The 13,435-nt window shown below is 36.4% G+C and overlaps 1 long non-coding RNA gene and 1 pseudogene across 1 annotated transcript; one reads left to right on the forward strand and one right to left on the reverse strand.

Annotated features, from left to right (window-relative positions):
• The first annotated feature begins 3,425 nt into the window (after positions 1-3,425).
• Positions 3,426-5,453, forward strand: LOC132059381 (uncharacterized). Its single transcript, XR_009415550.1, has 2 exons — positions 3,426-3,588; positions 5,214-5,453. It is a non-coding gene; the product is annotated as an uncharacterized LOC132059381 (long non-coding RNA).
• A 4,456-nt stretch (positions 5,454-9,909) lies between these two features.
• Positions 9,910-13,196, reverse strand: LOC132059382 (2-alkenal reductase (NADP(+)-dependent)-like; annotated as a pseudogene).
• Between the last annotated feature and the right edge of the window lie 239 nt (positions 13,197-13,435).

Here is a 13,435-nt window from a genome sequence, read left to right on the forward strand (position 1 = left end):
AAATCCCAAAACTAAATCCTTTTAGCATGCAAAACACTATCTATATAAGCATTCACATCGGCTTCATTCTTATTAGATATTTTATTAAATCTAAGAAGTGACTCTTCCGCTTATTTGAATCAACTCCACCTTGCATTGACCGTGTTCATAAGATGTTGTCGGACAAGCTGTTCCGAATTCAATTAAGAAAGTCATCTGGAGCTCGAATGACACACGGACAAGCTATTATCAATTATGTCCTACGTAGAAAGGGAACCAATCTTTCCACCTAGCATTAATCGGAGGAACACCAAAAAAAATGAAGCCTCTAAGCAAGAGTGCGGTAGACATGAAGAAGCGATTGTGCATCGACCACTTCAACACGAGGTGAAAGATCGACCACCCGCACCATAAAAAAATTTGTAAAGGTCGGATTCGAATTTAGTACCATGCAGCAATTGATAAATGTATGATGTTCATTTGTAAGATATTTGTGCCTTCGACTAGATTGAGCTATGTCTTACACAAATAAAGTTACATATTTGAAAACTACAATCACCTACATAACTTGTCAATCGGCTTAAAGGAGCTACTTAAAATTGGAGTTGAGATGACTGTCAAAACTTCTCAATATTTTTAATTCGTATTGATAAATAGTTTGCCGTGGAGATGTTTCCTTTGTGCACGAATTATTGGACGTATGGCCATACTTCTGTTCAATTTCAGGTGACTTATTGTTACACCCCGTATCTAAGAACTAAAGTTAGACTCATATCATTAGAGTTTTAGTGGAAAAAAACTCTATCGTTGAACGTTTTGCGAAAGGGGTTGATAGGCCTACTTGAGCAAAGGATAACTCTTTGATTAGTTGGGAATTTGGGAAAGTACCCTCGATAAAGTTGTAGTACATAAAAATAGCTTTCTAACGATATAAGTACCAGGCCAATCACAGATCGGAGCAAGGAGATATGATCGTCTCAATATAGCTAATAGTAAGGCGTTTAAAAGTCTATAGAATCGGCTAAGTTTTTGATATGTCTGCCTTCCAGTCGCATTCGTGAAAATCCGTTGGGAATTTGAGGAAACTTAAAACATGAAAGTTGGCAGCCCTTTGAAATAGATTTCCAACATTGTTATATTATGGGCCTTGAACGAGCTATGTACAAGAAGTTATGCCTATTTTGCCGAACAACTGCACAAACCACACACCGCTTCTCGGGGCGGCGTAGGGGCGCGTGAGATGGCCCCGCTTCGCGCGGGCCGATCGCGAAACTACGAGGGCAGTTACTGTAGAATGTTGTGCGATTCACCGCATCGCGGGACGCATTTGCGAAACGAGCCGATTTCGGGTCAAAAGTTGAATTTCGCGTTTTAAGTTATATTTGAAAGCTTGGGGTTTATTTCCTAACATCTCTAGTCAGAAAAATCACCCTAAAGTCGGGGGAACAAGTCCCAAACCTCGAGAACCCTCCAAGGTAAGTTTTATCATGATTCTAGATTGAATTCAAGTCCCTAGTCCCTTTCTAACTTGAGTAAACCCTTCTAATCCATAGAGTTGTGATTGGAACATTATTGTTGGATGTGGAAACCCTAGAACCCAAATTCAAGAGATTGAACGTCAAAAGGTAATGCTTCGCACTACAATCATTCATAATAGTGAATTGATGAGTTCTTGGGAGAATAGTAAATGGGTTTAGTAAAGAGAATTATACGAACTATAGTAGGGTTTTGGATTGTTGACTTGAGATTGTTATAATCATATGGGTGATGGAGAATGATGTTAATTACACCTAATTGAGATTGTAGAATCATCTAGAAGTAATAGAATGGGGATTGGGTGAAGAAAACACCATTAATGAAGGTTGTGGGCTTCATTGCCCATAAGTGTTTGATAAAATGCTTAGATGATCAAAGCACGGATATTGTTCTTAATATAGAATCCCTAGGACTTTGTTTTGCTATAGATTAAAGTCGAAGGGATTGAAGGACATTGTGATACGCTCAAAAGCGGGAAGTCAAGGTATGTGGGCGCTATCCACGTGTGGGAACATCCTTGTTCTTTCCCATGTTTCGGTATTCCATGATTACACGCAAGTTTTAGGATTCTAGGCATATTCATGATAAACCTAGACACTTGAACCACGATGTATATTATATGGTCGGTTACAATTCCGTTTGATTAGTCTTAATTTACTGTTTTGGTGATTGAGACCCAGTCCGTAATCTATGAAAACCCATAACTTGCATCTCATGGGTTCTATAACACAAGCTATGAGATATTTTGCTTATTTCCATGAAAAGCTCGCATATATGCATTTATTGTCATGTTTTCATGTACCCATGTTCACGTCAAGACTCAGAAATCATGTCTTCAGTTATTTTCATGTTCGGGAGTTGTATTAATACCGAAGGCTCGGATAAGTCGTATGCCAACGTAGGATAAGGATCGCTCGCCCGATTAGGACGATTCCTTCATATTTTCCCCATTGAGGGATTTGGATCCATTCATATCATGTTCATGTCTCGTGCCCCGGCAAGGTACGAGATGGCTTATCATCGGGCCGAGATCAGACTCCACGTTTCTCCCCGTGGTGGTTCATGTCGGTATTACAGATTATTTCATGCTTACAGTACTCATGTTTATGTTCAGTTTCGGTATTCGATTTCGGTTTCAATCTCGTATTTATATAGCATGTGCAACTACTTCTCTCATGTGTTTACATACTAAAGTACATTCAAAGTAACGCGTCCCCGTTTATTGCGCCGGGGCTTTGCATTTCACGATGCGAGTGCGACTTACGGGACGACACACACCTCGGTAGGGCCGGCTCTCGTATCGGCTTTTTGGGTGAGCCCATTCTCTTCGGGGTTTAGTCGGTTGTTTACTTTATGTCATTGATGCATTAAAGGTATCTTGGGGCCTTGTCCCGGCAAGTACGTTTATGTTCGGACTCGTACTAGAGGTTTCATGACTAGACAAGTCGGTTGGGTCGTGTTGGACTTTCGAGTCGATTAGCCATTTTGGCACGATTATGGTATTATGCGCTTTTGTTTTTAAACAAGTATTTCATAATTACTATGACGTCGTATGTTTTCTTAAAGCCCATCGTGTTTCATATTATATTTTCGCTCATGTATGCCTCATGATGATTCAGCAAGCCATATGGTTCGCTCGGTCACATGCGATCGCAGTGCGTGTTACGCCAGAAGCCATGGTTCGGGGCGTGACACTTATGTGGCATCACAATTCCAAGCTATTATATTTGCCTTTGTTAGTGTCCTGTTGTTGTTCTGAGCAATGTGAATGTTTGAAGAGGAGCGCCTTTTAAGGTCGCCAACAATTGAATAGCAGTTGTTCCATTAGAATGCTCATTGCTGATGTAGTTTTTACTACTTGACAAACTGTTACGTATGCCGTTTAATTGCAAGAAGTGTCGTCCTTATTTCTGTGACTTTTGCTTATTGGAAAAGAGATGTTTTTGGAATCAAGTTTGTACAACTTTGCTCAGTAGGGAGGACTAATCATTGGGAACTCAGGAGGATGAAGTAACGAAGATGATATGCAGGTTATTCAGCTTTTTTGGCAGCCTCAACGTTGCACATTCACACGTAAGTAGATATACTTCTGTTAATTTTTATAATGAAAACAAAAAGGCCAAACGTCAAAATGCAAATGTGGATTAAGTTAAAAATTCAAGCTTGGACAGTACAATGGATGAATGCTTGAGTATACGTTTCAATTTTAAAGCTAAGAAATATATGTTTTGTTGTGGTCTTTTCTTGAGATAAGACACAATGGACAGTAGAATGGATGAATGCTTGAGTATATATTTTAATTTTAAAGCTAAGAAATATATGTTTTGTTGTGGTATTTTCTTGAGATAGGACACAAAAATCCAAAAGATAAATTCTCACAAATCCTTCCCTTCCCCCTTTTTATGATTATGTCCAACTTATCTTCCTGTTGTGAGGTGATTTCTTACTTTCACCATTTCCAGTGTACCTTAACTGTTTGATGGTTAAGTAGGCTTAGAATTTAGCACAAGTAACATAAATTAGTTGTTAACCTGAGAAAGAGCCAATCATGGTCACCCAGGCTGCCGGTAGCACGAAAAATCAAACTGTAAAAGACGTGCATAAAGAAAATTAGAGTTCAATACCAAAGGAGAAGAAATATTTACCGGAGTTGAATACCAGTAGCTAACGCCAGATGCGTGAGAGAGAGAAGTAGATGTCTCGGGCTCAGGTAGATTCTAGATTTGTCTATGGATACAAAAAAGTAAACATGTATACATAGGATTGTGTAATTACAAATTTGTCCCAAAATAAACTTTGCACATATTCTTCCTATCATTGTCAACTTCTCACAAGTATTTCTCATCATTTATTTAAGTCTATTTAATGGTTTGCTACCTAATAGTATAGTTCTGATAGATTTTAGAATGTCCATTAGCATTGTGATCTTGTAAATTAAGATATCACACTTTGAGGTTAAATCATAAAAACTTTCTCAGTGAAGCTGCAAATAGTGAGTTTTTGAGCTCGAATGTCTAAGGTATTGTATGGGTCATTACTTGCTGTTTGAGAAATCTATACTATAGTTTACACAAATCTAGAAAAGTAGTGTAATGTAGTAAATGAAACACAAATCAGTGGCTAAGACTGTCGATCAAATGCAGTCCTTATGCAAGATCTTGGTGGTTGGAATAACACTTCGGAAGCTCAAACAGTTATCTCTGGAACTAATTCTGAATATTTGCCAAAACTAAAGTGAAGTTGCTTCAAAATTAGCTTCATATATTAATAGAGTTATATGATTGATTGTTGGTTAAAACTATATCAGGAAAGTTGAGATGTTAAATATATCAAGACACATGGCTGCTTAAATGCCTTTTGCTCCTTTCTACTCTTATGCCAATTAAAATAAGCGGATTAGGAGCATAAGGGAAGAGCTAATATTATCGTGTTTAATGTCCTTGTATATTTGAACGAAAGTGCAAGCTTAATTAAGTGAATTTCAGGTGTGGGCAGTTCTGAAATCTAAAATTTAATGTCCTTGTATATTTCACTACTTTCTCTATTTTTTCCCATTAGAAGTTGTCCGAAAATCTAACATTAAACTATATGAGAGTCTAGATGTGTCTTTCAAGTTATCTCTATGTGATCTCTATTGATGCATTCCTCTCAATTTCAACTTCCTTAGTCGATGATTGGTGTTTTACCTTTTTTTCCAGGTACTTCAAAATACCTCCCTGCTATGTGGTTTTTTGCAATAGCAAAGATTGGCTACTAACATTAGGGGATTGTAGCTCCAGCTCATATGAAATGATAAATGAAGATGTACTTGAAGATGTTATTTGAATATAGTCATGCTAAACAATATACTTATCTTTCTGTAGTTATGCTAAACAATGTACTTATCTTTTCTTATGGTATCCGTTTTTCATATATAACAAATCATAGCTTCCTGGTAATGTCCATTGCACGAGTTGATAAATATTGAATTATCCCACGACCATCAACTGCTACATTAACGACAATCAGTAGCACCAGTGTATGTAATGCAAATTGTATTACTAGAAAACCGTGCATTGTGTTAAGCACGGGCCTTGCCCATCTAGTATATGTATATACAGCAGCACCACTTGTGTCCTCTCTAATGGGGTTATCCAACTATGATTTTAGAATTTCAATACATGGCGACAATCGAGGAGACACGCCTTCACTATATAGCTTTTAGACAAATTAGCCAAAAACATTCACCGAACATTTACGTACGAGGCACGTACATAGAGATTAGTTATTATAAAAGCATGAATATAAATGTTGGTTAACCAAAATATTCTTCAAATATTAAACGACTTTTATACCCTTATTTATATTAATCACTTTACATAAATCAATGGACTATTTTGGTCAAAAAGACATAGAGGTGGAGTTTAAAATAGAAACTAGAGTTTAAAATAGAAACTAACTGTCAATTTGGCCATCTTTCCTTGTTCGAACCAAATCGTTAAAATTTATCCCTTCAGTATAATTAAATGAATCCAAGTCACTGAAGGTCACTCCATACGTAAATAAATACAACTTTCTTTTTGATGATTAATGAAGATGTGAGATGGTAAATAAATACAACTTTGGTTGAAAGGAGGACAAAACAAATGCTAGGAAACAAAATATGCTATAAAATAATTGAAAAATCTCTTAAGAAGAAGAAGAAAAAAAAAATGGTGCGAGATGAAAATATGCTATAATATTGAAAAATCTTTTTGCTCTTCAATTACTAAGTTAAGTCTCTCCAAAAAAATAAAAAAATAAAAAAATTAGGACAAATATTGTTTCTCAATTTCAATCATAATATAATTAATTGAAGACTCTTAAGCTTGTAAATTTTGAATTCCACCATAGACCGTATTTTAATAGGCTTAGGTGTTAGTTTACCTTTTACCTCTTATGTTTCATCTTAAAAATAAAAAGAGTCATTAAACTAAAGTAATTATTTTTAGACAATGAGTAAAACAAAATATAACAATGTTTGAATAAAATTCGTCATCTTGATAATTTTATCCCCATATCTAGGACTTTGAATTTCTAATTAACTATTAACAAAAATTACTAAATTAAGCTACATAATAAATTCGGATGGGTAGGGTACTTGTGGGTTGGATCTAATATATATATGGACCAATAAATCAGTACAATCTATTTACTCAAAATCATACATGTGATATTTTATAATTATATTAAAAGGAGGGACATGTTTAAGATGGGGCAATTCGCAGAATTGCCCTTCGTTTGGGGTGGTCTTTAAATTTTGCCCCTCATATTTGAAATCTTTAAATTTTGCCCTTCGGCTAAAACCCATAGGTTCCGAGGTTCGAACCCAATCAAAATTTTAAAAAAAAATTCGCAAGGCAAGTTTAAATTTCGCTATACCCCCGACGGCATACACTTGTGAAGGAATTACCAAAGTTATGCGGACCGGCATACTTATGCCTTATGGGGACTTGGCATAAGTATGCGGGTCCGACATAACTTTGATAATTCATTCAAAAGTTTATGCGGATCCGACATAAAAGTTTGCCCATTAAAAGTATGCCCCCAGGCGATAACTTTGTGAAGGAATTACCAAAGTTATGCGGACCGCATACTTATGCCTTATGGGCGGACTTGGCATAAGTATGCGGGTTCGGCATAACTTTGATAATTCCTTCACAAAGTTATGCGAGTCCGCATAACTTTGATAATTCCTTCAAAAGTTATCTGGTCGGCATAAAAGTTTGCCCATTAAAAGTATGCCCCACCGGCATAACTTTGTGAAGGAATTATCAAAGTTATGCGGACCGTTTCATACTTATGCCAAGTACGCCCATAAGGCATGGTATGCGGGCATAAAATGTGTAATTCCTTAACAAAAGTATGCCGGGTCCGGCATACACGCGACAAACCTTGTCTTGCGATTTTTTTTTTAATTTTATGTGAGCGGGGTTCGAACTCGAACATTATTTCGGCGCGAAAACTCAAAGTTGCAATGCGAAGGGCAAAAATTAAAGACAGCAATATGAGGGGCATAATTTAAAGACCACAAATATGAGGGCAAATTTAAAGACCACCCCAAAGAAGGGCACTCCGCGCAAAAAAATGAATGAAGGTCAATCCGCGCAAAAAAAAAAAAAAAAAAAAAAAAAAAAAGAAAAAAAGAAATTGTTCCTCCTTACCTCTATTGGGCCCCCAATTGCCTTTATCTTAAACATTTTTTTGCGCGGAGTGCCCTTCTTTTGGGGTGGTCTTTAAATTTTGCCCCTCATATTTGTGGTCTTTAAATTATGCCCCTCATATTGCGGTCTTTAATTGTTGCCCTTCGCATTGCAACTTTGAGTTTTACGCGAAATAATGAGGTTACGAGTTCGAACCCCCGCTCGAAGCATAAATTAAAAAAAAAAATCGCAAGACAAGGTTTGGGTCGCGTGTATCTTGGGACCCGACATACTTTTGTTAAGAATTACACATTTTATGCGGACCAATAAGTTATGGGCGGACTTGGCATAAGTATGCGGGTTATAACTTTGATAATTCCATTTCACGTGGGGGCATACTTTTAATGGGCAAACTTTTATGCCGGACCCGGCATAACTTTGTGAAGGAATTATCAAAGTTATCGGACCGTGTGAACGCCATAAGGCATAAGTATTTGCATAAATATTGATTGGGGCATACTTTTATGGGCAAACTTTTATGCGGATCCGGCATAAACTTTTGAATGAATTATCAAAGTTATCATAGGACCGGCATTTTTGTCGCCCATAAGAATAAGTATGCGGAGTCAGGCATAACTTTGGTAATTCCTTCACAAGTGTATGCCGTTGGGGGCAAATTGAAACTTGCCTTGCGAATACCGCGCGTGGGTTCGAACCGGAACCTTTTTTTAGCCAGAAGTGGCAAAATTTATATGAGGGCAAAATTTAAAGACCACCCCAAACGAAGGGCAATTTATTGCCCACCTTCATTTGGGGTGGTCTTTAATTTTTGTCCTTCAAATATGTCTTTAAATTTTTGCCCTTCGCCTAATACCCCGAGGTTGTGGGTTCGAACCCCAGCTCAGTAAACAAAATAAAAATTTGCAAGGCAGAATTTCGTAAGGCAGAATTTGTGCAAATATGGGCAAATTCTGCCTAAAGGAAAAAAGTTAAAGACCAGAAATTTGAGGGCTAAAAATTAAAGACCACCCCCAGCGAAGGACAATCCTGCAAATTGCCCGAACAATTTTAACCTGAAAACTAACATTAAGGGCAATAGAGGTCCAATAAGTGGAAGGAGAGCAATTAACCATTTTCAATAAGTTAGGGATATTTTTTACCATTTCCATTTCACGTCAAAAGCATTGCGCATTGGTAAAAAACGTGTGAAATGTTGATTTGATAATATTGATTGATTTTTATATATGACCTTAAGAATTATATAATTTTTGTAAGAAAATTATTCTGTATCGGATAAAATTGAAATACTTGATAATTATTTTTTTAGAATATATATAACCTGAAAATTTACTATTTTAAAATACGCATTTCATAGTAGTTGACACAAGATATATTCGTGCAAAGCACGGACATAAAGACTAGTGTATTATGAATACATGCACTGCTTCAAAACAAAATACATTCAATTACAGACTTTCTCTTCTTCTCTTTATTGCTTTCTACAACTCACAGAAAATTGTTCTTGAGGGGAATTTCGAATTAATTGTTGGTTTTTGAATTTGATTGATTTTGTAAATCCTGGAGGAATTCTGCCACCATTCCAGCAACAACGAAGTGGGAGAGTTAAATTCCTTAAGAATAGACATTACTCTGTTAAAGCCTAATTTTTTCTTCCCCGCTTATAGCAAGTATTATATTCTAACAATCATACGTATTTTGTCTCTAATCAAACGACCCCTATAAGTTCAAGGGGTATGTAAACATGTGGTTATAAAGAACTCTTTTGTATCCTTTTCACCGTGGCCTCTTCGTTCGAATTTCGCTCTTAGCAACTCCAATTTTCAAAGTAAACTCTGGAAATTTTTTGATGTAATGAAAGCGACAAACCACTACAATGACAAAACATCTTGAATAATCAGCCTGCTAGACATACAGTCTCAAGAAAACCTTAAAAAGTGTAGGTACCGAGAGGCATAATTACCCCTTTTACTGTGATTTTAAAGCAACTCAAGCCTATCATTTTCTTAGCAGATGACATACTTAAACTACATCCAACTCCGATAGAATCAACCTTGAGACTTTACAGAATTGCTGCAGTTAGGTATTTATTTATGGACCGACTGGTCGAATTTTTTCCCAAACACTGAAGCAGAGTTTCATACTGGAAAAAAATAGAGATATTTTCCACTGTCATGTTTTGCCAGATACATGAAATTGTCATGGACCAAAGAGGAAAAAAAACAATTGGATTGAGCATTCAGGTTCTTTATGATTGAGGCAGACCATAATATATGCACTAAGCAAAATAATGCAATCAAAACGTTCCTAATCATAAACACAAATATCTCTACTAAATCTGCTACTGAGTTTATTTAAAAGAACTGGCACATCAACCACCATCTAGACAGTTACTAACATTTGTGTACATTTATTCACGCGAAACCCTCACAACTTGCTTTCCAATATTGCGACCTGAGAAGAGACCAACTAGAGCACTAGGAGCACTTTCGAGACCTTCAGCTATGTCTTCCACATACACAACGTTACCAGCCTTTATTAGTGGAATGATCATTTCCAAATATTTTGGGTAGAGATGAAAGTAATCAAAAACAATAAATCCCTCCATGCGGATTCGTTTTGTGATGAGGCAGGACAAGTTGTGCACTCCTTCAGTCTGCTCAAGGTTGTTTTGCGAAAGCATCCCACAGGCAGCAATACGGCCATGGAGTTTCATATTCAGAAGAACTGCATCAAGCATCTTCCCTCCAACATTCTCAAAGTATATGTCAATTCCATCAGGGAAGTACCTAATCGAAACCAATATTTCCAGTGATTTTAAGTCTGGGGATCTTTTTCAGCGTGAAATTATACAAATAAATAGCTTTTTATATTTTAAAAGTTTGGTTTAAACAAATTCCACGTCAGCAATATCTGCCGGACTTTGTAGGTGAAATACTACAATAGTTGAGTGACTTTGTTGGTGAAATGACTATAATTGAGTAACTTTTCTGTTACAAAACAAAGTAGAGTGATTTTCTGAGATAATTACCATTAATTAAGTGACTTTTGTGTTACAAAACAAAATTGAGTGACTTTGTAAGATAAAGACTGTTGGTTGAGTGATAGTCTAGGGATATTAAATCGAAAAAGCTGTTGCTAACTGCTTCCCTATGCCAGGCCCAAATTTGCATAATAGGTAAGATTACTAACCTCTTCAAAGCTGCATCTAAATCCTGCTCCTCTTTGTAGTTAAAAGCTTCATCAAAGCCAAACTTGCTCTTCAATAGATCAACCTTTAATAATGAATAAAAACAGATAGATTAAGTTCAAATGACAACAGAGTTAAACATCATGGTCTTTTTAGTTCCGTAGAGACACTTACATCATCCAATTAGTTTCGTACAAGAATAAAGGAAAGATAGCTGCACCACTATTCAGATTCAAAAAATGAAATATAACGCTACTAAAAAAACTATATTTCCACTGAAAAATGTTCAGTGAATTTCTCACTGAATGTCGTGGGAAAAATCTAAATAGTAGTGTTTTCACAAGAAAAAATTAGAAACTTTCCCAGCGTTTCAATGAAAACCTGTTTTCCACCATGTGTTTTCCCAATGAACTGACTTGGTGGGAATGAGGCGGAAAAATCATGCTTTATAACATAAATATAAATTTCCCATAGAATTATCGGTGGAAAAACTTCGGTTTGTAGTAGTGTAAGCATCACGATGGAACTTACCTTTTCTTTGCTTCCAGCACTACCAACAACATAGCAACTGATCATCTTTGCAAATTGCCCAACAAGCTGACCAACTACTCCAGAAGCACCTGAAACAAAGACAGTTTCACCCTTCTTGGGTGAGCAAAGCTCATAAAAACCAGCATAAGCTGTTATCCCAGGCATCCCTGCAAGCCAAATGAGTAAAATTTAATGAGCTTTCTTTTCTCTCTGACCTACTTCACCTATTATTACTCCCTCTGTCCCAATTTATATGGGTCATTTTCCTTTTTAATCCGTTAAAAAAGAATGTCACATTTTTATAATTAAAAACAACTTAACTAGAAAATTCTCCATTTACCCTTAATGAAACAATTTATAATCACACAAATGTCTAAGGTTTGATCTAGAGCACAAATTTCAAAAGTATTTTTTTCCTTAAATTTTGTGCCAGGTCAAACTGTGACACATAAATTGGGACGGACGGAGTAGTAAAATTCTTAGATACAAACTTTTGGCACAAGATTCTAGAAGGAAAGGGGAATTCGGATGCAATGATCATAAATAAAGTTTGACTCTCGAAATCGGAACCGGGTCACATAATTGGGACGGAGGGAGTATGTTTTAGTTAGATTAATACCAAAAGCTGAAATACACAATACAAATTGCATTCACATGGTTTTACGAGAGAGAAAAACTCACATTCATGCCCATAACTCCTTGTTGAAATAGAAAGAGCCACCAGAAGACAGAGAAAATGTGAAAATAGTCGTTTTAAGTGTACAAGTTACAACAGATTATGATCGAAATGTAGCGGGATCAATTCCAGCATTTTTAAGCACAGAGTCAGCACTATGATTTGACTAGTTATAAAAAGTTACAACTTGAAATTGCTAAACTACATTACCCAGCCGGTTCAATAGATTTTGCATTCTTGTAAAGATTATATTGAGAGAATAACTCACCAAGGATTCCTGTATAGTAGGAAAGAGGGACATCCTTGTCATGAATTTTAAACAGAGTCTGATCAGTAGCTTTAGTTACAATACTATACTCCTCCCATCCAGTCATTCCCCAAACTAATTCACCTTTCTGGAAGTTTGAATTACCAGACCCCAAAACTTTAGCCACTCCATATCCCGTGATAGGCTATATAACATAAAAGAAAAATTGTGAGAAACATTATTAAAGGACAAACAGTATTTTCTCTAGGAAATCAAGTTCTTTACAAATGAGGAAAATGACTTCCCTAGTAAAAAGTAGGGAAAACAGGTAAGGATTGAATCTTGGGCCTAATTCAACCCCGAAAGCTAGCTCAAATTAAAGAGAGGAGAATTGTACAAGCTATATAAAGAGTTCCATATTCCATATAAAGAAAATTAAATACTTACAGAGCCGGAGTGAAGGACTCAACATAGCTACCCTCAAGTTTCCTCATGCGGGAACGCATGTAAGAGTCACAGGACAAGTAAAGATTCTTCAAAATCACAGCATTAGAACCTTTTTGATCATCCAGTTTAATGGTTGTATTCTTGAATACCATGTCTGATTCCTTAAGGTAACCAGTGACATAGTGTTTTAGAATGACCTGTTTGTTGCTCACTTGTTTTGCCATTTTTCACTTTTTCTATGTTTAATGTGAATGATAGGTTGTCGTAGAAGTTAGTGTAGGGGGTGCGTATATAGAGAGAAAGAGATAGAAGGGCAAAACGTAACTGATGGCGGAGGCGATGTGTTGGAAGAGAAATGTGTTTGAACTTTGATTATGTTCGGCTGTATAGTGATGTTGGTGTTTTCACGTTTTGGAGTTCTGTAGAAGGGTTTGATTTCTTCCACTTGCCTATTTGGGCTTGTTGCCTTGTTCATTTGGAAATCCTTTTGAAACAATTCAATGTTTGTCGATTACACGTTGGAGTTGTGTAGAAGGATTTTGATTTCTTTCACTTACCTAATTGGGCTTGTTGCGTTGTTCATTTGGAAACTCTTTTGAAACTTTTATGCATGTCATTTTCATGCAGTCACTTCTTGTTATTCCTTTCAT

This window comes from Lycium ferocissimum, chromosome 6 (genome assembly GCF_029784015.1).
Source record: "Lycium ferocissimum isolate CSIRO_LF1 chromosome 6, AGI_CSIRO_Lferr_CH_V1, whole genome shotgun sequence".
Classification (NCBI taxonomy): Eukaryota; Viridiplantae; Streptophyta; class Magnoliopsida; order Solanales; family Solanaceae; genus Lycium; species Lycium ferocissimum.